Source organism: Canis lupus, chromosome 6 (genome assembly GCF_048164855.1).
Source record: "Canis lupus baileyi chromosome 6, mCanLup2.hap1, whole genome shotgun sequence".
NCBI lineage: Eukaryota > Metazoa > Chordata > Mammalia > Carnivora > Canidae > Canis > Canis lupus.
Genome location: NC_132843.1, coordinates 38,875,288 through 38,899,117, shown reverse-complemented (window position 1 = coordinate 38,899,117; position 23,830 = coordinate 38,875,288). Strand labels below are relative to the sequence as shown.

Below are 23,830 nucleotides of genomic sequence, written 5' to 3'. Positions count from 1 at the left end.
GAAGAAAGTGAACGTGACCAAGGGCCTCCCTCATCCGCATGGGTGTCCCTGCCCGAGGCTCAGAGAAGTCAGGGAGTGTGCCCAGGGCCTCACAGCATGGAGGAACAGAGTTGTGATTTGAACCCAGGCATGTCCCCAAAGCCTGTGCCTTGTGTGGCCATCTCCTGGCCTGGCCCTTTGAAGCCCCAGAGCTGTACTTGCTCCTTGAAGCTGCCCACCCAGCCCGTCAATCCCCTTACTCTGCCTGCCTTGTGGCCTCAGCAGGGGATTGGAGTTCTGTGCTGCAGAGGTTTGTGGGTCCTCCAGGAAGCTCGGTGTGCGACATGACGGGCTGGGCTCTGGGCGGAGGTCCCCTGAGGCTCCATGGGGTCAGCCAGGCTGCCACAGCCTTGTATGAGGTGTTCTTGCCCTTGCCCTGCAGGATCCTGACTACGCAACCCCGGTGAGAAAATCAGCCTCCAGCCCTGTGAGCCCGGACATCACAGTTCTGCCCCCAGCTTCGCAGGGACGTGGGGATGCAGGCACACGGTCACATGGGGACAGGCTGTCCGTGCCTGCTGCTGCCCTTGTAGTTTGCCCCAGTATCACCTGAAGACTCCACTCACAGATGTACCCACCCAAACCCAAAGGACCAGCCTGAGCCCTGACCGTGTGCCCCGGCTGCTGCCGGGCCATGAAGCCTATCCTACAGTGACCCCTCCCCATGGTGGGTCCTTCCTGCATCACCCTGGGGACCCACCCACTCCACCTCCTCAGCACCTCTATGCTCAGAAGGTTGGCAGGTGCCAGGTGCCCTGCTTTGCTCTGGGGTCCAACACCGAGTGAGACTTGGGCTCGTGTGGGAGAGGTGACCGCATTGAGGGGACAGAAGCGGGCACATGCAGCCCGGGTCTGACCTACAGCTGGAGGCTGGGGCTCCCACTCACCCAACTCCCTCTCTGTCCATATCCCTGCCTGTCCCCCCTCTGTCCATGTCCTTGCCTGTCCCTCTCTGTCCACATCCTTGCCTATACCCCCCTCTGTCCATGTCCTTGCTTGTCCCCCGTCTCTGTCCGCGCCTGGCGTCCGCCCCCAGCCAGCTCTGCTGCTCCCACGCCCCCAGGAGAGCCCAGCCTTGGCCTCTGCAAACACAGCTGACTTGGGTCCAGATCCGGCCTCCGTCACTTAGTGCCTGAGTGGTTTGGGGCGAGCTGCCTTAATGCTTCTGTTCTGTCTCCTTGGGGGTTAATGATAACCCCATTTCCAGGGCAGCTGTGGGGGTTGAACCAGCCACTGCTGCGGGCAAAGCACGTGATGTAGTTCTTGGCTCATGCTGAGATGCGGGTGCAGAGCGAGGCCTTGGACTAGGGTGTGGAGGCTTGGCTTCTGGCCTCAGTTTTGTCATCTGGAAAATGGGAGAAGTGAGGTTGTGGATGGAAGAGCTCCCCCAGGAGGGAGGCGAGGGCCAGAGGGGGCCAGGGCGTGAGGGTGGGGGGCGGCTGGGGGAGGGTTAGCCTCTTGTCCTGGGAGGAGAGACTGCCCAGGCATTGAGGCTAAGTGGGTTTCGTCATGCTCAGGCCCTTCTGGCCAGCCTCCCTCCCCACAGGCCAGCCCTTGGCATGGGGCCTGTGCACTCCTGAGCCCTCCTAGCAGCAGGGATTTAATTACTATAATGTAAGTAGCCGTGGCTTGAGGCCTTTTGGCGGAAGGGAAACAGATTTGTCTTCTTCTCACTGGGAGAATAAAAATCGATGGGAAGGAAAGGAAATGTCCCTTCCCCTAAAGTATCCAAGGCTGCCACTGGGCAGCTTTCCTGGGGGCATGGGGAGGAGGTGCTGTGTCCGATGGAAAGACCCTTGGTACTTGCTTTTCCTTCCATGTTGTGACTCAGTGAGGCTGCCTCTGTTTCCCCAGTGATCATGGTGACAGGCCAACCTACCATACAAGTGCCCACTATGTGCCTGGCACTGCCCCTGAGGCATTTCTAGTTGTGTAGGGAGCCCAGGCGGGAAAGTCAGTAACTGCCAATGGTTTGTAGGACATCTATTACGACCCACGGTTTTCAAGGTACTGCCAGGATCGTAGGAAGAACCCCGGCAGACAGAAACCCCAGCCCCCAGGACAGGGTCGCAGGTACACCTGACACTAACTGTGATGCTGTTATACACTCTGCTGGAAGATATTAAATGCTATCAAGAGAAACAAAGCTAGGCGGGAAGGCAGGGGAGGGTCCTGATTTTGACCACATTGCTGGGCAAGAGCTCCCGGGAGGTGGCATGTGTTGAAGGGTCATGGGGAGGTGATGGAGAAGGAAGTAGGAGAGGGGGGGCCGGGTCAGAAGGTGCTGGAAGATGCCGGCATATCCGGTGGCTCTGCCCCAACACATGGAATGCACGCGCGGGGCCTTATGTTCCCAGGAAGTGAGAGTGTTAATATGGAAGTGAAGAGAGAGACGTGAAATTTCTGTTAATGATATTTTTTATTGAACCCAATATAGTAAAAATATTCCATTTCAACATGTCTTCAATGGAGGGAATTATGGAGAGCTTACGTTCTGTTTTTCATACTGAGTCCTTGAAAATAATTTTTTTTGATTTGGAGAGAGAGAGAGAGAGAGAGAGAGAGCATGTGAACAGGGGAAGGGGCAGAGGGAGAGACTCCCAAGCAGACCCCCTGCCGAGTGGGGAGCCCAATGTCATGACAGGTACCCCCAACTATCAATTTTTAAATGTAAATTATTGGAAATGAAATACATGTAAAAATCCTGTTGTACTGTCTACATTGCAGGGCCAGTGGTCACGTAGCCAGTGCCCACTGTATTGGGCAATGAGGTCTCAGACTGTAAGGGTCTGTAAGGCCAACTCACTGAGGGTGCATGGAAGGCACTGTGGGCTCTGTGGGGTGTTTGAGGAATCCGGCTTTTACTGGATGAAGCAGTTGGAGGCCTCTGAGGGGAGTCACAAGGTCTAACTTAAGTTTTATTTATTTTTATTTTTTATTTTTTAAAGATTTTATTTATTCATAGAGACAGAGAAAGAGAGAGAGGCAGAGACACAGGCAGAGGCAGAAGCAGGCTCCGTGCAGGGAGCCTGACGCAGGACTCGATCCCCTGACTCCAGGATCACACCCTGGGCTGAAGGCAGGCACTCAACCGTTGAGCCACCCAGGGATCCCCCAGCAACTTAGGTTTTATTTTTTATTTTTTATTTTTTAATGAAGTATTTTCTTATTTTGTGCTGTCTTTATTTATTTTTTTTAAATTTATTTATTCATGATAGACACACACACACACACACACACACACGCACACACACAGAGAGAGAGAGGCAGAAGCAGGCTCCATGCAGGGAGCCCGATGTGGGACTCGATCCTGGGACACCAGGATCATGCCCTAGGCCAAAGGCAGGCGTTAAACCACTGAGCCACCCAGGGATCCCCGCAACTTAGGTTTTAATAGGACCTCTCTGGCTGCAGAGTTGGGAAGGAGTGTTGGGGCCAAGGAGCCTCAGTAAGCTGACTGGCCAGGTGAGGGCCGGGTGGTTGGGCCTGGGGTGGCATGGTGGGACAGTGACAAGTGGTTAGATACTTGGGATACTAGGGAGGACGTCATCCCTGGCAGACAGGTGTGGGGTGGTAGTGCTGGGGAGGTGGGGAGGGAAGACAGGAGTTGGGAGGATGCCGAGTGAGTACAAGGATGGGGTTTCCATTACCCAGCATGGAGAAGACTGTGGGAGAGATAGTTCTGGGGGGAAGGTGGAATTCGGGGTTGGACTGTGGTGGAGGTGTGTTGGGGGGTAGCATGTGCCCCAGGGACAGTGGGAGGTCAGCGGACAGTGCCTGGGGCATGGGAGGCTCTGCCCAGGCCCCTGCCCTGATGGATTGCCCCCCCCGCCCCCACCGCCCCCATTCTAGAGGACAGTTTGTGGCATCTCTGCCTCCAACACCACCAGGCTCATTACTCCGAAGCCACTGGAGGTTGCCGAGGTCTTTCTGGGTCAGAGCCGCATTTTAGGGTCAGGTTTTCCTGCTCCAGGCTGACTCCAGAGCAGGTGGATGAATGAGGGTTGAAAGCTCCCCAGCATGACTGGGAGGCCTGACTTTATGAGCAGTTACCGAAACAATACAAAACCCTAGAGACCTGTGTTCCTAATTTCCCAGCACGTCCATGCTGGGTGTGGGGCAGGAGCAAGGGGAGGCGGTGCCAGCTCCCCAGGTCCTGCCAGCCTCATGCTCGCCCGCTGCATAGCTGAGGGTCCAGGGCTCAGCAGTCACGCCTGGCCCCTCATGGCCAGGAGGGGAGGCAGGAAAGGGCCCATGATGAGGGGCTCCATCTGTCTCCTGATGTTGGTTCCTGGGCCTGGAGGGCACATGTCTCGGGACCTGTGGACCATGGCCCCTGGTTCTGACAGCCCAGGCCCGCAGGCCAGATCTGCACGTTGACCCCCACTGGCCATGGCACTTTGGTGATTTAATGTTTGAGCCCATTTGCCCGTCTGGTGAAGGGTGTGGTGGTGCCTGCTGTGCAGTTTTGCGAATTGGTGTTAATGCAGGGGCTTGGCCCAGTGACTGGACACTTAGTCAGCTGGCTCATGGCACCTGTGGATTCCCCTTCTTTGTCCGTGGGCCCAAGGAGGGCCTGTGCGCAGGGAGGGGATGGAGCAGAGGAGGCCATCTGATGTGGTGCAAGAAAGGGGGAGAGAGAACATGGGGATCCCCGCACCGTGACACCAGGGACCTGACTCTGTGCCTCTAGATCAGGGCTTCTCAGCTGGGGGGACTCTGGTCCACAGAGGGGCACTTAGCGATGCCCACCCACATTGCTGGTCCTCACAGGAGGCCGATGTTGTGGAGGGGGGTGCTGGTGCTGGTACACAGCCCGCAGGGCGTTCCCAGTGTGAAGAATCACCTGGCCCCCAATGTCCCTGAGGTTGGGAGACCCTGCGCTGGAGGACTCACTGTCACAGGCTCTCGGGTAAGTAAGAGCTGGTCAGTGCTTTCTCAGCCCAGCTCCCCCGCTTTGCTCAGGAGCAGCCCTTGTCACCAGGCTCTGGGCCAGGAGTGCAAGGCCTAGGTCAAGACTGGACTTGGACATTTCCTTGTTTCTCTGGTCTGTGTCTGCCTCCCTGCTGGGCTGGTTGGTCTGTCAGTCATTGGTGATCCATGATGTGTGGCACCATCTCTGCAGCCACTCAAGGCCTGGGGGCTGCCCAGGGGGCTGTGCCCTGCTGACAGTGACAGCCAGTGGGATCCTAGACTTTCTATTGCAGCCCTGATGAGACTTCTGGGGGAGGGAGAGCCCAGGATGCCCTCTGCCCCTGCAAGGTCACCCACCTGGTGCCCTCCCAGATCTGTCCCATCTGGCCTCTTAAGCTGTGTCTCCGGGAACAGGTAGAGCTGGTCTCCATTTGGGGGAGATGGAATTTTTAGGACAATGCAGGGCTGTTCATTCTGCTGTGTGAGTGGGGACAGAGCTGGGTGAGCAGCAGTGGGTGTGGACCCCCCCTGTTTCCTGGCAGGGGGAACAGCTGAGTGTGCCAGCCTGGGCATTGCTAAGATCCATCTGGGGTGAGTGGGCCAGAGTTCCTCAGTGGCCACCTCAGGAACTCAGTGTTTGTTCTGAGCTCAAGACTGGCCCTGGGGATGACAGGACCCACTGTTGGCGAAGGGTCTACACCAGGGTGCTGAGGCTCTGAGGATACTCTGTTGGGCAGGTGTTCGCTGATGCCCCTTCTCTGCTAGGCGCTGGCCTGGAATTAGGGGGCATGGAGGTGGACAATTCATGGTAGAGAGGGGTCAGGCTGCCACCTGTCCTGAGGTGAAGCAGCCTGGGGCAGGTGCAGCATGGTGTTGAGGGCACGCCTGTGACTCTTCATGTCTGGAGGCTTCTCGGAGGAGGTAACACTGGGAGGAGGTTGCACTGGGCCATGAAGGATGGTAGGGCTTTGTGAGGCAAAAGAGAGGAGTGTTCCAAGCTGAAAGGAGTGTCTGGCCAAGGCCCAAGGTTGAACAGTGCCAGGTGTTCTCAGGGAGAGATGGAGGAGAAAGGCTTTCCTGGAAGTGTTGAGAACACAAGATGGTCATGGGGGCCTTGCCAGGCAGGGCAAGAGTTGGCATTTGGGTATAAGGACACAGAGAGTGATGGGAGGCCTGTGAGCAGTGCAGTGGTCAGGCCACTGCAGGGGCCAAGTTGTGGGGAGGTTGAGGCAGGGAGGCTGGCTGGAAGGGTATTGTGGTAGTGCCAGAGAAGGGGTGGAGGGAGGGGTGGGGTGGGCGCCAGTCGTGTCTGCCCTGGGTAGCCAGGCTGTGTGTGAGGGTTGAGGCTGGGCCTGTGGTCTGACTCCCTCCTTGCTCTGCCCAAAGCCCGGCCCTTTCTTGGAGGAGCTGTGAGGCCCCCGCAGCCTGCCTGACCCAGAGAGTGGCCACGCCAGCTCAGGGCCCCTCAGGACGGGGTCACCCCTCTCCTGCTGGTGTGCAGAGACTGGGAGGAGTCCCAGCAGGCTGTGTGACAGAGCCGGCTCTGGTGCTGGTGGGCCAGCCGCCAGTCCCCCTGAAGCTCAGTCTCTGTGTGTGAACTGCGGTCGGATGCTTGGCCCACAGGGGGGCTGTGTGAGGGAGTTAATGAGAACATAGGTGAGCTGTTCTTCACTCCCCCAATGAGCAGTATATTTTCCTGATGAGAACGGCTGGGGGGTGGGGGGTGACTGGGGCAGGGCCCTGCTGCCTTTTGAAGAGACAGAGATTGGGAAGTGGTGGCGATACTGAGTTTGGGCATGGATGTGTTGGCTTTGAGGGGCTCGGGCTCCCAGGAGAATGCCCTGTGGGTGTCCGGCCACACTAGAGTCTTCTGCTAGTGTGTTCACATGACTGACTGACCCTTCCTAGGTCCCCAGGACACCCAGCGCGCTCTCAGGAGTGAGGGCAGTGTGGCAGCCCAGCCTCGGTCCAGAGGTTGGCTCAGCTCAGGCTCCAGAGGGGCAGGAGGCCTGGATTTGGGATCCATGACCTATATTCCCGCTGGCTCTGCCCCTTTCTATCAGGAGGATCTGGGCAGGTGCCTGGGTTCCCTGAAGGGCAGTGTCTCTTATGAGGTGAGAGGTGTGGGTCCCCCCAGTGCCAGGCACTGAGGGGCTCTGGGCAAATGTCTGTGAAGGGATGAAAGAGGGGAGGCAGGTGGGCAAGGCGAGCCCAGGGCACAGGGTAGGCAATGAGGGTATCTGCCTCAGTAGCCATGTGTGTGGGCAGTTGTGGGGTTGGGGCTGGGGCTGGGGGCTGCTGTGGTGCCTGCCTCATGGCTCCGCGACGGGTCTAGATAGATAGGCAGCACTAGGGACAGCAGAGCACCTAACTTACACGCATCTCTCCTCTGTAAGCACAGTAAGCTGAGGGGAGAATTGCCCCGAAGGGCTCTCTGCAGAGAGCTGGGCTTCCTCTCAGGTCTGTGGCCTGGCAAGCCCTCCTCGGCCGCCTGTCCACCCGGTGCCTGGCTGTATGTGGAGAGGTAGCTGCTATCTGCAGGCAGGGGTGCCCGGGGTGGGGTGGGGCTGTGGTCTGCTTGGGGGCAACACAAGGGGCACGTTGTATGCAGAGAGTGTAGAAAAATAAATACAACTGAGTAAAAAAGTCAGTCTGCTTCTCATTATCAGCCTACAGCAGCTCTTCTCAGTAAGTCCGAGATAAGATTCTCCTGAGGAGGCGCTAACCCTGGGCCTGGGGTGTGGAGAGGTCTTTCCCATAGCAGAGGCAGCAGGGGATGTGGGGAAGGACATTTCAGGCTTGCGGCGCCTGGGGGTCTGGGGCCTGGAGACCCCTGCAGGGAAGGGGAAAGAGGGCAGGGTAGGGATGAGGCATGTGGGCAGTGGCTGTGGAGGCCTGGCCAGGCCCTTAGGATGTGGGCAGGAAGAGGGCATGTCCTGCGTTGGCAGACTGGCCCTCCCCTTCCAGAAGGAAAGCCCTTGGCCTGGGAGGCTGGTGTGGGGGGCTCCCCAGGATGCATGGTACGAGATGGACTGTGATTCACATTTCTCCATGTTGCATGGCAAGGATGTGCATGAGGATCAAAACGAGCATTTTCAGGGTTTTATTACTGAGATTGAAGCAGGTTGTGGGAGGGCCCACATGGAGGATTGTGGGAGCATCTCTCTCTGGGCTGGAAGGCTCAGCAGCGGCCAAGGCGGGCAGTGTACCCGGGGCTCGGTGAGGCTCTGTGCCCAGGATGGCATTTTGGGCCCCCTTCCCACCTGACCCCTTGGAGGGCTCTTTGCCTGAGGGCAGCAAGGTCCAGGTCTGCTCTGGAGCCAGACACCTGTGGTCGGCTGTCTGTGAAGGGATGAGTGCTTGTCAGCACAGGCCTCAGTGTACCTGGGTGGGGACCCCCACAGGCAGGGGAGCAGAGACCTTGGGAAGTCTGGGGGTGGCGTCCCTCTTGTGATCTGCTCCCCAAGGCAGGTGCGTCTGCTTCCAACCAGGGGCGGGCTGGCATGTGGCTGGGCTGAGCCCTGGGGAGCCCTGGGGCCCTTCCTGGAAGCTAGGGGCACACGGTGGCGTCAGTGGGATGTGGGGTGTTGGCAGGGCGCAATGCCAGAAGGAGCAGGCAGTTTTTGTCTGGGTGTGTGTCAACCCTGAACAGCTGGTTCTGACCACCAGGAGGATTCCCAGGTACAGTCTGGGCCTGATGGGGAGAGTGGGGACAGTGCCGGGGCTGACCCGTGATGCCTGCCCTGGGCACGGAGAGCTGTTTGCCTGCCCGCCCTGACTGCGCCGTGGTGGAAGGCATGTGAGGGCCCATGCTTGATGCCCCGTGGGCAGCTGCTGCCCTCTGCCCTGGGGCCTCATCTCTATTTTTTTTAAAATTTTTATTTATTTACGATAGTCACAGAGAGAGAGAGAGAGAGAGGCAGAGACATAGGCAGAGGGAGAAGCAGGCTCCATGCACCAGGAGCCCGATGTGGGATTCGATCCCGGGTCTCCAGGATCGCGCCCTGAGCCAAAGGCAGGCGCCAAACCGCTGCGCCACCCAGGGATCCTGGGCCTCATCTCTAGAATGAGGCTAAGGATATTGCCTTCCGACGGGACTGGCTTATTGTGGGGCCAAGGGGGGGGGAGGTGAGAACACTTCGAACAATATGAGAAGCTACAAGCGTGGACAGAGGACCTCGGACCCGCCAGCCAGGGACCCAGAGTGCCCTGAAGGTGTCCTGCCTGCAGCCTCTGCCTCCACTGACCCCTAGGGACTGGCCTGCCTGCTACCAGGCTCTCCCCACCTCAGCCAACTACCCCCACACAACACGTCCCAGGGTCCTGTCACCTGCACAGTCCCTGACCCAACATTCTGGGACTATCTTTGTGTTGAATGAGGAAAGGATAGGAGATGTCTCTCCTCTTGGGTCTTACTCTCCATTAAAGGGAGAAAAATTGCTTTATGAAGTCTTGTCAGAACACGTTAGTTTAATAACGCATGGATCACGCAAACCTGTGCAGTCCCCAGGGTTCATCCTGGGGTGCCTGAAGGAGTGTGTGGGGTGCCTCCTCTCTCCTGGCCAGCCTTGCTGGCCTACTGTCTGACCCCTGCCCTTGGCTGAGAGCTGCCTTCGGCTGGGAGCTGACCTCACAGGTGGAACTGGGAGTCCTCAATGGCCATGGCGCTTGAGAGCGTGTCTGTCTTATGGGGCGCCATCTGGAATGTCCTTAGGTGCCACAGGAAGTGTGGCCTCCCCGGCTGCCCTCTGCCCACTCCAGGCATTGCTTGCCAGGATCTCAGCCTCTGGCTGCCAAGCAGGCCCCACGCTCTGCAGGTCCCTCCCTGCCTCCCTGGTCTCTCACCTGCTGAGAGCTTCCGACCTCATGGGGGCTGAGGTCGAGAGAAGGGAGTGTGAGGCCTGATGCCTGGAAAGCTGGGGACGCGTCTCTATACAAGGGGGGATGGGCTGCATGGTGGCTGCAGGGGCGAGCCCAGCTCTGGGGGAGGCATCCAACCCCATGGAGGCTGAGCGGACCACCAGGACTGCAGGTGGGTAGGCCTTCAGTGGAGTTCCTCCTGGAGATCGGGGGCTGCGCTGAGGGCCAGGACTCACGGGGGCTGTGGATGGTTCAGATGGAGCAGCATGCAGGGCTGTTGGTTACTGAGCCCCCCGCCCCCAAGGGCAGGCCCCGTGCTGAGCCACTTGACACACGCATCTCATTCCATGTTCATGGCACTTTGTGAGGCCAGTGCTCAAAAGTATACATCTGTGAGTGCAGGCTTGGTGTCCCTGCCCCTGAGTAGCCAGGTGGGGTTAAGCCAGACCTCCTGACCACCATGCTTTGTGCCTCTGCTGACACCAACCCAGGCCCTTAGCTCAAGGGTCTTGTGGTAACAGGGGTGAGAGCAGATGGTGTGTGAGGAGGGAGGTGTGGACCAGGAACAAAGTAATTACGGGAGGGCAGGAAGGCTCACAGAGGGGTGGCCCTGACCATCCCCCAGGCCAGATTCTGTGTGGCACCTGGGAAGACACCAGTATGGGCTGCAGGTCAGTGGGTTGGGGCAGGGGTGGGGGGCTTCCAGATGGCAGGGTGACTCCAGATATTGTCAGCTCCATCCTGTCCTCCTCGAGGGGTGGTCCTGGGTGGGGTACTGGTCCTGCTCCAGGGGTCGTGGTTGGGATGGGCAGGTGTGGCAGGTGTGGCTGTGATTTCAGAAGCTAGGAGACGAGCCCACTGACATCTCCAGCCTGGCCAGGCTCCCTGTGTGTTCCCACACCCACACTTTCTCAGACCCAAGGATAGGAGGTCTGGGGATCAGAGAGGGGAAGGCACTCACTGCCACATGTGGACTTCTGAATGTTTCCCTTGTGCCTCACCATGCTCTCAGGGTCCTCTCATGCCAGGGCTTTGTTTTGGAGAGAACTGAAACGGGGTCATCAGAGGAGGAAGGCGCCAAGCTCACAGGGTTCTTGTCTGGGGGTGCTTGGATAGGTGGGAGGGGTGGGGGCCAAGTGGGAGAGCAAGACCTGGTAGATCAAAAAGATTTTTCTGGGACTCACAGGTATGGACCGGGATGCTGACCCCATGGCTTCTGTGCAGTATGACTAGAGGCAAGGACTTGGCTGCTCTGAGGATCGGTTTCCTTGGTCACAATAGCACATACCTCGGTGATTCCCAAACTTTGCTACATTTTGGGATCACCTGGGGATCTCTAAGCTGCTTCCACCTGGCTCCTGGCTCCTGCCCCCTGCTGTCAAAGGCCCATGGGCCACCCGGGTGTCAGGGTCTTTAGAAACTCCCCAGGGGACACCGATGATCAGCACAGTTTGGAGCCGCCATCACGGGTCTGTGGGATGAAGGGGGGACCTGGGCTCGATTTGTGGCCTGCTCTCGGGGACTTGGGCAGGGTGTCCATGGGGACACAGTGCCGGAAGGGTCTGGGCGGCTTGAGGCTCTGCAGACCTGAGCCGTCCGGTGGAGGTCGTGCGTCGGCTGGGCTGACCTGCAGGAGGAGAGGGTTCTGCCGCCAGGCTGGGGTCTTTCTCCCTCAGGCAGTCGCTCCTTGCTCATTTTCCTTGAATGGCAGAGATTAGATTTAGCAGATGGGTGCAATGAGGGGAAACAAGAAGGGGGTCCCCGCTCCAGGCAGGGGGCTGCGTAGCTTTCTGTGAGTCATACACCACTTTTCCACTTTCTCCTCCATCCACAAATCCTTCCTGGGCAAACGTCTTTGACTTCTTTTTACTGCCCCCGAAACACGGTGGATCTTCTAATAGCACAGGCTCTTTGGATCTCTAACCAGCCGGTCACCAAATCCTACCCAAAGTGTACTCAGAACAGATGCCTTTAATAAAATATATTACCTTTAAGCCAGTGTAAACCTGTGGAATTTGTACATTTCTTTTAGAGCATCTCTACAAATTTTACAATATTGAAATCGCCACCCAGTGACCTTTTGGGAAATACTAGATAAATTACAAGAGACAAATAGATAAACCAAACAGGGAAGTACAGTTTCTAATGCTGGTCCTGCTCGGTTCTTAAGCTGCGTCTAGAAACCCCCGACTACCAAGGAGCCCTCCACAGCCTCTGCCGGTGCTGGCAGGAGCAGGTGGCCGCCGACAGGTCTGTGAGGCAGCTCCAGACAGCTCCCCGCTCCGAGTCCTGTCTGCTTCTGTTCTCCATCAGCCCAAACACTTCCTCTGGTAGCCAGGGCCCTGCAAATGCTCTCGGGGTGGCCAGGACTGCTTTGTCTGCTGTGGGTCTGCCCCGGGCATGTGGCCAGGACCCCTTGGCCTTGCAGGTGACAGCTGAGCCTGGCTGAGCCCAGTGACCCTCCGTGGAACATTCTTGAGGTCTGGGCCAGCCCTCGGTCACCCATGTGTGGACTGCCCACTTTGTGTGCATCCTTCCCCCCCGCGGGTTAGGTCCTGGGACCCTCTTGCCCATGGGGCACCTTGCTCCCTACCAGCTGGCGACGGTCAGGTGTGATATCCTATTCATACTCTGGGTGGGGAAAAGAAATTTTGAAGGGAAATGGTCTATAAAACCACATCTCTGAGAGCGTGGGGGTCTTCTGGGGACTCACTGCTCCTTCCCGTCATGGGAGCTGCTCATCTTGCAAGTGCACACGCAGAGCCTTGGATGGGGTGGGGGCGGTGGGCAATGCATCACCCTGCTTCCCCAGGGCTGCTAATTGCACTTCCTTGCTGGCAGCGGCCATGTGTGGATGGGCTCATTTCACGGGTAGGTGAGCTCAGTGGCCAGCCCAGCTGTGTTGCTGTCGCCGTTCTGTGACCTGCACCTACATTGACCAGAGGCACTGCCCACGTCTGCGGGGCCTCTGCTGCCATGTTCCCCACACAGACCCCACCACACTGACCCTTGGCTGTGGCCCAAGACCCCGTCACCCTCATGTTGGGGGAGGAAGGGAGGGGAGAAAGAAAATTGGGGGTTGAAGGGTGTCCTGAGGCTACAGGCCCTTCTGTAGGTGGGCAGCTCTGTTAGGAATGGAAAGAAGCCCTTCCCATGCTGCCCAGGGGCTACTCAGGTCTCCATGACTATCAACTCTACGCGCATTAATGGAGGTTTTTCTCACATATGGGGCAGCTTGCTAGGTGCTAAGGGTTGAGGAGAAGCCCCAGGATGACCTGGTTCCTACACTCCAGGAGCTCAGAGCCTGGTAAACAGACTGCACTCTGATGCTCTCCTGGGGGGCTGCCACTCTGCTCCAGCTCCCAGTGGAGGAAGCAGAGGGCCACTGTGGGGGCTACTGGCAGCCACAGGCCCACAGATGGGTCTGGTATGCTGCCTGCGGAACATCGGGCCGGGAGGGCTGTGCTGTGAGCGGGGTTGGGTGGTGAGCAGGTGCCTTGCTTGGGGGTCCGGCTCAATCCTGCAGACCCTGGAGCCCCAGGGGGATTTAGGCCATTGGGAGGCACACTTTGCACCTTCTGTGACCTGGGGTGGAATCCACATGGCTTTCAGGAGTGCAGGGTGAAGGTCCATGTTCGGACCCACAGCTGGCTGATTGCACTAATCTGGGCGCATCTGATGGGCAGACCATAGCACTGACGTCCTCCAGACCTGAGACCACCGCTCCGTGAGGCCCCCACACCCTCTATTCCCTACTTGTTTGTGCACCTCTGGCCACCTGACCCGTGTCTCCAGCTATCCCCCCACGTTCACAGCTGGTGGCAGCTGGAGGGAGCAGGGTGAGTTCCTCAGGAAGGATGTGTCCTCCTGACCCTGGGGCTCAGGCTGCCTGGCCTCCTCCAGCCCTGCAGGAACGCCCACCTGGCTCCCCACAGCCCAAGGCCAGCCGGGCCCCATCAGGGAGACAAGTCTCCTGGGGCCCCCTGTCTCCCTGACCCCAAGTGACACAAACAGCTAAAGTGGAGTGGCTGCCTGGAGGTGTGGACCTGCTGCTTCTCTGTGCTAATGGGGTTCAGGTTCGGGGTGCCACTGTCTGTGCTGGGTGCTCAAGAGCCTGGCACCCCCCACCCCACCCCAGCCTCTGGCACCTGCAGGGAATGGCTAGGGGTGGGAGGGACAGGCTCTCCTCCATGAGCACCACTTCTCCCACTGCCTTGTCGGCCTTGGTGCTGGGTCCCAGATCTTCTCCAGGGTGGGGAGCCTGGTGGGGGCTGCTTGGGATTTCTGTTTTCCTAGTCTTTGCTCACAGCTGTTATATGTAAAGGCTTAAACAATGTGTTCTAAGCAAGGAAACAAGTCGGTGGGATGAGGAAGGTGATGGTGGCACTGCCCACCTGCCCACGCACCCTCTGTGCAGTTCACTGCCCAGAGGGCGAACCTACCCATTTGTTTGTTCACCATGTACTTGTCGAGTACCAGGTAATGGGGACAGAGACACAAGGAGAATCCAGACCCTGAACAGAGTAGCCTGGAGTCTGGGGTGACTACCCATGGAGTTCAGAGGCTGCGGGATCTCAGCTATTGCCAGCCCTGTTCTTGGGAAACAAGAAGGTACCTGTGGTGCAGGAAGGAAGCTATGTGGGTGAGGAGCACGAGGCGGGGCAGGAGAGGGGACACAGCAGAGGGGAGGCAGCCAGCACCCCAGCACCTGGCTCCCTGCTGCAGCTCCAGCCATGGCCAGTGAGGCCCCCATGGCGTGAAGGTGGGCTCTGCCCTGGCAAGCTGTGTCCCCCAGTGCCTTGTGTCCCATCTATGTGGTGAGGCTTGGGGCTACGGGAAGATTTTTTTTTTTTTTTTTTTTTGCTGCTACGGGAGGATCTTGGTGATTGGCTCTGAGCTAAGGTTCTATGTCCAGCGCAGGGCACAGTAGAGCTGGGGCATGAGCTCCTTGGGTGGCAGGTGTCCCTGTCTCACCCAGATGGGGCCCTAGGGGTCCTGTGGTGGCCTTGCCAGCACAGGGCTTCTGGGTCTCCTCCTGCCATGGACTCAGGCAGCCTGAGCCCCAGGGTCAGGAGGACACATCCTTCCTGTGCTCTCCTGGGGGTTCCTGGGAAAGGGTCAGGTATAGGCTGACTCTTCGTGGACTGAGTCCATGGCAGGCCTCAGAGGCTGTCCCTTCTGTTCTGCCCCAAAACCTGAGGTCACTTTCAGGGGTCACATTCACAGGTCTGTGAAGAAGACAATGCTTTGGCAGGACGGTGTTAGAAGATTTGGGGTCCTGAGCTGTGTGACCCTGGGTCATTGTGGGAGTACCCCAAGTCTCAGTTTTCCTATCTGTGAGATGGGAATGCCTGTCCCTATCTCCCAGAAATGCTTTGTAAACAGGAAGACCCTCAGCTAATATCCGGGACACAGTGATCCGGTAGCAAATATATTCTGATATTTGGGCCTCTCCATCACCATGGCCTCTTCTGTGCTGAGAAGGTTGGCAAGGGAAGGCAGGAGAGGCATGTGATTATCCACGACAGACATAACAGGAAAGCATGATGGAGAATCACTCTGAACACAGGCACTGCACTCATGAGCGCCGGGTCCACTCATGAGGCTTGTCTAGAAGATGATGTCTGTCCACGAGCCTGGGAGCAGGAACCGTGGCCAGGGGTCTGCTCATGGCCACCAGGAAGCCTGCCCTCCCATTGCTGGTGGTGGGTGTGGACACTGGGGTGTGTGGGGCAGAAGGGCAGGGCTGGGCCCTCTGGCCTCTTAGACCCTCTGGCTGCAGATGCTCTGTACGTATGTAGTGAAATGGTACAATTCACGGTCTAGACCAGGAAACTCTGTGGAGTAGTTACTATTCATATTGATAGTTATGCCAGGCAGCAAGTGTACACTGGCCTCCAGGGCCACTGGGGGGCACGGCCACCCCTTTAGAATCCTGGACCCAGTGGTAGAGCATGTCCGTGTCCACTGTCTGGTCTTCCTCACAGGAGCTCTGGAAGCAAGAGAGGATGCTTCCTCTGTGCTGGTGAACGTTAGCAACAGGGATGCAGCAGGGCTGGCCTGCTCTGGGCTTTGGCCTGGCTTCCCTGTGGCCGGCTGGGGACAAGTGGGACTCAGGGGGAGGGCCTGCATGTTGGGGAGCACGGGGCATGGGCCTCCACTTACCTTGTGACCTCACCAAATTGTACAGTCATTCCATGCCTCAGTTTCCTTATTTGTCAAATGGGGACAGGAGTTCCTTGTGAGGCTTGAGATCCTACGTGAAAATGGGTGAAAATGGGTGTGAGAGGCCACAGGTCTCAGGAAATCCTGGTGGGCTTTGCATCTGGAGGCTGTCTGTTCCCAGAGGAGCATTCTATCAGAGCCATGGGGTCCTGCCTTGGAGCAGCTCCGATGTGAACGCACTTGGGGGTGAGCACCTGCCGTAAGGTTGGGGCCACGTCATATACTTACAGGAAAGAAGCAGGTAGAATAAACTCCTGGTGGAATTGGGACTGATGTGGACGAGTTCTGTCCACGCTGCATGAGGCGGGGCTGCACCCCGGGGACCCTCAGGCCATGCCTGAGGCTTGATGCTCCGCATGGACAGGCAGCCCGGGACCTTGCTCAGACAGGGGCTGGGACGTGGCTCTGGGGTGCTGCTGCTGGAAGGCCGGCACCTGCAGCCATGGTTCGGTGCCAGAGTTGGGAGGGAGGAGGTCAGGAAAGGACGTATTCATGGTCGGCACCACTTCCCCTGATGTGGCCCCGCACTTGCACATGGTTGAGGGGCCGGTGTCAAAGGTGAGGAGGCCACGGAGCTGGGTCTCCACACGGCAGCCCTTCCAGGGCTGGGCTGCCCCCAAGTGCCTGCTCTTCTCTGCCCATGGGTTATTTTTCCAGAACATTTCCCTTTGTTTAGGTTTGAGCTCTGATACTTTTGAGCAAAAATAAGATGGAGAACCTACAGTACGTTCGGACTGTGTCCCCTGCGTTGCCCTGAGCCATGGAGGAAGGGCCCAGGCCCCAGACCTGGTGGAGTGGCGCAGGGGCAGCCTGTCCTGATAGGCGGCCAGGACAGGGATGGGGGACTCAGGGCAGGGTTGGCCTCATGTACTGCTGCTGTATGGCCTGGAGCAGGATGCAAGGACACAGCCCCTCTCTGGGCCTCATCTCCTTGCCAGGAAGGCAGGTGCATGGGGCTAGCTGGCCCTTCCAGGGACGTCTGGGAGGCTCTGGTCAGCCTCGGGGACACCTGTGGAGCCAGCCTGGCTGTAGTTTTCCCACCATATGGGATTCTTGGGCATCCTAAGATTTTCATTTGGCCCAACATTGCCAGGCTCAGGGGACGATGTTGCCCTGTGCAGGGAGAGAAAGGGGCCTGGCTCTGGGCACCAGGCTGGGGTGGGCTGAGAACTCCACAGTGGAGTCTCTGTTGAGGCTGGAAGTACGGATGTCCTTGCATTGCTTCTGCCATCCTGTCCCTGTCGGGGTAGCAGAGATGGGGCTGTGGGCCCAAGAGGGAAGGGAAGGGGAGGGTGAGGGGTGAGGGGCGGGGATGGTCTGCAGGCCCTACCTGAAATCTCTGGAACCAGCATGGGCTTCTCTGCACCTCAGGAGATGCCAAGTTACATCTCTCCAAGGGTAAAACTACCAGATCTGGGCATATGGAGAACACACAAACAGGGAAGACAGGGTGGTGGGAATGCCCCAGCGCTCAGGTTTGAAGCTTTGTTTTGACTGAGGCTGGTCTGGGCAGGTGCTAAGCAGCCTCACTGGGCCTCTGTGTCCTCACACATAGCCTAGCATGTGTGGCTAGCTGATCTCAGGAGACCTCCAGGCCTGGCGTTCTGTGCTGCTGTGAGTGTTTGTCTCGGGGAGTGTCTCACTGATCAAGGACTCTGGCACCAGCGTCTCCGATGCCACATGTCAGAGTGAGGCTTCACAGAAGCATGTGTTTGTTTAGCTTTACTGTGTGCTGCACACCCAAGAAAGCGAATCCAGGTCTTTGAGAAAGTCAGGGCCTTCCAAAGTAGAGATGGGCTGTCTTGATAGGAAGGGAGTTCCCCGTCCCTGGAGGTAATCAAGCAGACTGGGTGACTGCATGCGAGGACTCTCACAGAGTCATGGGGTATTTAACTCATTCCCTTTTCACGCTGAGATTCTGGGGCTCCACAAAGGTGCATGATTGCCTGTTTGACAGTGGCTCTCAGAGGCTGTGGTGGTGATCCCAGCTTTCCAGGATTTTCTTGTGAGCCTGGAGCAGCAGTCCCCATCCCCGTCTGCACATCAGAGTCTCTAAAGTATTTAAAACCTCGGTGCCCGCGCCTCCCCGCAGATGCCGACTGAACTGTTCTGGAGTGGGGCCGAGGTCCCTCCGTTCTGGAATGGCCTGGGCTGGAGGTGCCTGGCCGGCTTCCCTTGCACCGCCAGCCACCTGCTGGGCTTGGGGGACAGACGCCCCTGGATTCATGGCGTGGAGCTCGAGCCAGAGGCCTTCTCACACCCGCTCCCCCAGCGCACGTTTGTAAAGTGCTTCCTTCACGTCCAGAAGAGTCCTTGGTGGGCCAGCTTCTGGTGCTGTGGGAGGGCAAACAGCAAACCGCCGTCTGAAAGACCTCATCGTGCCTATCCTACCTGCCACGTGGCAGGCATGTAATAAAAACTGATTGAATTGCAGGGAGTCTTTGCCAATGTTGAAGTGAGGCAGGAAAGTAAACTATAAATAAGCACGTAGTCGAGAATTCATGATGTGCCAGCTCCCCTCTGCTCAGACCTTGTAAAGGAAACCATCTCCTTAATTGGAATTACATGTGTGGCCTTGGGGGTGGCCTATCTGACTTGATATTTTGGTACCACAGTCTCCTCAATGACCTTTTTTACTTCCTTGGGGCATCAGGCAGCAGGAGATCCAGGGCTTGCGGTGGGTTGTGTCCTCCTAATTGGTGTCCTGGCCGTCACGCCAGCTTCACTGAGCATCACATGGTCCCCTCTGCTTAGACCCGAGTGTCCTTGTTATTAACTGTGTGGTGTCCCTCAGACATCAGGTTCTGTCTCCTTCTGGGAATGACAAAGGGGAGGCCACAGAGAAATGCCCCAGGCCAATTTAGCTTGATGGGTTTTTTTTTGGGGGGGGGGGAGACCACTGGATTCCTTCACTCCACACACATCCCCGCCTGCCCTCCCCACAGTGGGCCTGGCCCTGGCTGCGCATGTGTGGGGATGATACAGACCCCAGCCCTGACCTGAGGCTCTTTCTGGTCTGTGGTGCCAGTGACAGAGCTTCAGCAGTGACATGATGGGAGCCTTGTCAGGGGGCAGGTGATACAGGGGATTGGTCCCACTGGGGAGGCTGGCCTGAGACCCACTGGGTGGAGGGAGCACAGACCTGTGGGTCCAGCTCCCTTTGAGGCCTGGAATCCAGTCCCTGGCTTCTCATTGCTCAGGATTGGTGGGCACGTGACTGAGCATCCCCAGGCCCCATGGGGTGGCTGGGAGGGTTGAAAGCAGTGGCCACAGTGCCTGGCCGCAGTGAGCACACAGTCCGTGTCGGCCGCTGCCTTCACTCTACGCCTCTAGTTTCCACATCTGGAAAGTCAAGATGGAAGTGTCCACCTGCGTCACACTTCTCAAAAACGCACCAACTGCATTCAAATAGGTAACATTTAACTAGTATTTATTGACCTACTATGTGCCTGATGACACCCTATGCACGGGGATGTGGAAGTGGAAGGATTGGAAACCCCTGTCCTTCTGGGGCTTCCACCATGGCACTTGAGCCAGTGCACATAGTGGGCAGATCTGGCACCCTTGGTGGTGGGAGCTGGCCATCCTGGCAGAGGTGCGGCTGCCCTGGCGAGGTGGGGAGGTCTGCTGCTCCATGTAAGGCCACCCTGCAGAGCACCCAGGTCAGGATCAGAGCTCCCAGCTCAGTACCCAGAGACTGGGGAAGGGGTGAGTGGCTGTCTTCCCATGGGCATAGGTCAGGGCCCTGCTCCTGGCCCCTGTCAGGTAGCTCTCATGGTGTCCCTGCCGGCATTTGGGCCAGAGAGGAGGGTGGCCACTTAGCCTCACTCTGTGCTGAGAATATGCCTCACACACCGCAGGCTCAGTGGGGCAGTGAGTGGAGCAGGAACTTGTCTAGGGAGAGGTGCTGTCTGCATCCCTATCTCACATTTGGGATGGATGGTCAGGAGCCCCTCCTCTGGTACACATCATGCCTGGTCACCTAAGGGCTGCCTATAGGCCTTCTCTCTCCACTGGGCTTCTTAGCCATCTCTGACCATCCCAGCCCAGCTTCTCCAGGCCCTACTCACCTGCCCCTTCATCTGCCTGGTGGGATTCAGGCTCAGCAGGCGGGGTGGGGGGTTGGGGAGGTGGAGGAGGTGAGGAATCCTTGGTATTGCATGAGTACTCGGCACAGGGCCTGGCCATGGCTATGTGTGCAGTAAACACGCATAGGGTGAATGGGTCAGTGAATGAATGGCCCACTGAGGGCAGCCACAGGTGCTTTTCTGAAATGTCTGGGGAGCATCTTTGTAAATTGCTGCAACCTTAAACCACTGGTATGGGAAACACGGGAGAGTCGGGGGTGCGGTGGGGGCAGAAAGCAGCACCAAGGAAGGCCTCCTTCCTGTGTGGAGTCCATTAGCAAGCGTCTGGTTAGGATGGCCATTCTGGAGCTGGAGGATTAGGCTGAGGCTGAATATCAGCCAAGTTTGGAGCCTCTCCATGAAATAAGGAAAAGTTGACCTTATCCGATAGAAAACATTTCTAAATCTATGATGTCCCAGATTGCATGCACAACATGCAGATCTTAGTTCAGGAAATGAAGACTTTGGGTAACATCGTCTCTTCCCTCCCAGGAGTTCAGGCCCGTGGCGGAGACCACGAATGGAGCACAGGTGCATGCATGTGTGCAGGTACACACCTGGGGGGCATTGCTTGGTTGGGGGGCACCCACACACCCCTACCTTGGTTAAGCTTCTCTTCATCCCCACAGGCCTAATGTCCCAATGAGCCAAACACGTTTTGGACTTGGGCATCTCTGGGAAGATCTACCGTAATCATTACAAGTCAGGCCTATCTTTGGAAGCTACGAGTCTGATGCAGAAGCAGGGAACACACTTCTCCGTGCTCCACACAGCCTCGGGGAAGTACAGCCTCAGGGGAGGACATACCTGTGGCCCTGAGTCCTCACAGCAGGGCAGGGTGGGCAGGGGTGCTGGTGCATGACTGCGGCTCGGGATCTGGAGTAATCCTGGGTTCTCGAGTCCTGCCTTGCTGGATTGGGTAACGTCATGGATCTTCTGCTTCCTCCTCTGTAAAAGTGGCTCAACGATGCCCACCTTACACGGCAGGCCCCTATGTGGTGCTGTAGTACAGGTGGATGTTGACCCTGAGAGGTCAGCCCCAGGGGACGGCTGTGGCCACCTCTGCCAGGATGACTGTACAGTCTCAGTCAGCGGGGGAGGAATGGCATATAGGAAAATTCTGGTATATAGCTGAAATCAGGGTTAGCTGTGTGACTTGGAAAAGTCACTTTGTCTCTCTGATTCTTGGCTTCTTTATCAGTAAAATGGAGACATTGTGGACTTGTATGTAGGATGAGCATGTGAGAAGCCTCGTCTGGGACCTGGTACACAGTCGGTACTCAATAAGCATTGGGTAAAAGCAATTTGTTATTAAGTAATTTCAAGAAGCACCTATGAAGCACCTGTTGTACACAGAGCTTGGATGTAGCACAGTGTCACGTAGTGTCTGTGGGGCTACAGATTTCCCTGGCTGGTTATACAGCCACATGCTGCAGGTTGTGTGCTAGGACGCTTTAAATAGTGTGATACTATATTCTCAGTCTTTTTTATGTTAAAAAAGTACAACATTTAAAAATAATTGGAAATACTGTATATGCAGCTTTGGTGTCTGGGCATTTCAGTTGATATATCATGAGTCTTTTCTCTTCACGTATTCTCTACAGAAATGGTTTTAAGTGGCTGCCTAGTGCTCCATCACTGGCTATTCTCAAATTTACTTAAGCACTCTCATAGTGTTGGGCATTTAGGAATAAATGGCTTTTAAAAATGACTCATCTGCGGGGATGTAGTTCCTAAGCATTCCTGCATATTAAGGTCACTACTCTGTTGTTGATCCTTTGACTGGAACCCCCCCCCCCCAGTCTTTCTGCCCCTCTGGCCCTTCGGATGGGAGCCTGGGGGCAGAGCAAGGTGGCAGGTACCCCCATGTGGTGTTTGGCATCTAATTAGTGGGCTTCTGTTCCCCAGATGAACCATCTCAATTTCAAGCTTCTTTGGAGCTGAGGCAGCAAAGAAAAGATGATAATTCAACATTTTAACAAATAGAAAACATTTCTAGCCCAGCCAGACTTGTGATGTGTTTTCCAGCTCTTAAAAATTGTTAATGGTTTATTTTTCATTGACACGTAGTAGAATGCAAGGAAGTCTGCAAGGAGGCAAGGGTCCTGCTGCTCCAGGGCAGAGCTTGTCTCCCTGTGGGCTGGAGCTGACCCAAACCAAGAAGCAGGTGGAAGTTGCCTCTTATGTAAAAGCTTTGAGTTTTAGAACAAAAGGAAGAGGCTCAAAGGAGGGGAGACAGCACCTGGCCCCTTTCCCTTTACCTCTTCCTCTAAAATGTTGGAAATAGACTTGGATTCTGATTTTAGTTCATTTCTGCCAAAAGAAACAAATTAGAGGTTGAAATGTGTAGCTGATCCCAAGCCCTTCCCAGGGGATGTGTGATGCTCCCCAGATGCCTTCAGCTCCTTTGGCGGGAGAAGTTAGGGTCATTTCTGCCTCAAGAACAGTGTGAGCTGTCCCCATTGGCTCCTGGAGGGAGGTTTGTCTTGTTCTGAGATAGTGTGAGTTCAGAGCTTGCTGTCTTCAGCCCTCTGTCGGTCAAACCTCTAGGTCAGGTGGTGTCTCAGGCACGCAGTTGTGCTTCGAAAGACAGAACCTGCATGAAGTCTGCATGTCTGCTCTGTGTGCTCCGTGCCCACAGCCAGAGCTCTGGACACCTCCACACGTGTGTGTGGGGCCAGCAACCACAGGCTGCGCTTCATCACCTGGTGGACTATGGAGGCTCAGCAAAAGCTGGCTCAGGTATAGACTGTTGTGTGCAGAATGGAGACCTCCCTCCCTGCCTTGGATGAATCCGCACACGGGCCACAGAGTTGGGGCTTGTGCGTGAGCCAGGTGGGAAGCTCCTGGCAGGCAGGGCACTCTCCAAACATCCTGTAGCTCTAGCACATCCATTGGTGCTCAAGCAGTGAGAAGGGCTTGAAACTTCATGAAAACAATTTCATCCATTGCCCCTTGGGCCCCAGCACAATTTTGTCTGGCACAAAGGGGACCTCGCCCAGGAATTGTATCATATAAATGAATGTTGGATTGACAGACCCCAGGGAGAGGCTCTTCCTTGTCTCCACCTGGGGGGGGGGTAGGGGGTGGAGCATGGGGTCGGGTATCTGCAGGTCCAAGCCCTCCCCTCACTCCAGAGCTAGCCTTGCTGGATCCCACCACCTAACCCTTCTGACCTGAGCCTCCTATCACTCTGCCCTGAGTGCTTTCGGGGACTCCTTCCATCCAGCCCTCCCCCGCCCTGCTGTTGGCGTCACTTGGCAATTCATCGCATCCTGCCTTGGAAATACTTTCCATTACTGTCCTGAGCTGTCATTCAGATCTGCTTAAGTGGGTACGACCTTCGCAGAGCAAGCCTGAGGGCTTCTGGGCAAGGCTCGCGTCAGAGACCTTGGCTTTGAACTCTGGCACAGGCCACCTGCCCCAGAGCCTTGTCCCGTAAAGTCTGTGAGGTTGGGATAGAGGCCAAGGGCTGTTGTGAGGGTGGATGAGAGCAACTATGTGAAACCTCGTAAGCTATAAGGTGCTTTACAGAAATCAGGTGTGATTATGAGCAGCAGTGCGTGAGCACGGGGTGTTGCTTGTATGCGTGCCTCTCTGGGGAGTGAGTGCTCAGGAGTTCAGGCTGCATTCTCATCTTCCCTTGGGCCCTGAGTCGTCCCAAC

At 56.8% G+C, this 23,830-nt stretch overlaps 1 protein-coding gene across 6 annotated transcripts in view; it reads left to right on the top strand.

Moving 5' to 3' along the window:
* Nucleotides 1-23,830, top strand: part of KCNN3 (potassium calcium-activated channel subfamily N member 3) — a 132,781-nt gene that overhangs the window by 10,560 nt on the left and 98,391 nt on the right. The window contains exon 1 of one of the 6 annotated variants that reach the window (XM_072829594.1): nucleotides 5,221-5,367. The exons of the other annotated variants lie outside the window; for them this stretch is intronic. The gene's annotated coding sequence lies outside the window, so the exon portion shown is untranslated. Of the gene's footprint in view, nucleotides 1-5,220; nucleotides 5,368-23,830 lie in introns of those variants that run through there. 6 annotated transcript variants of the gene reach the window in all.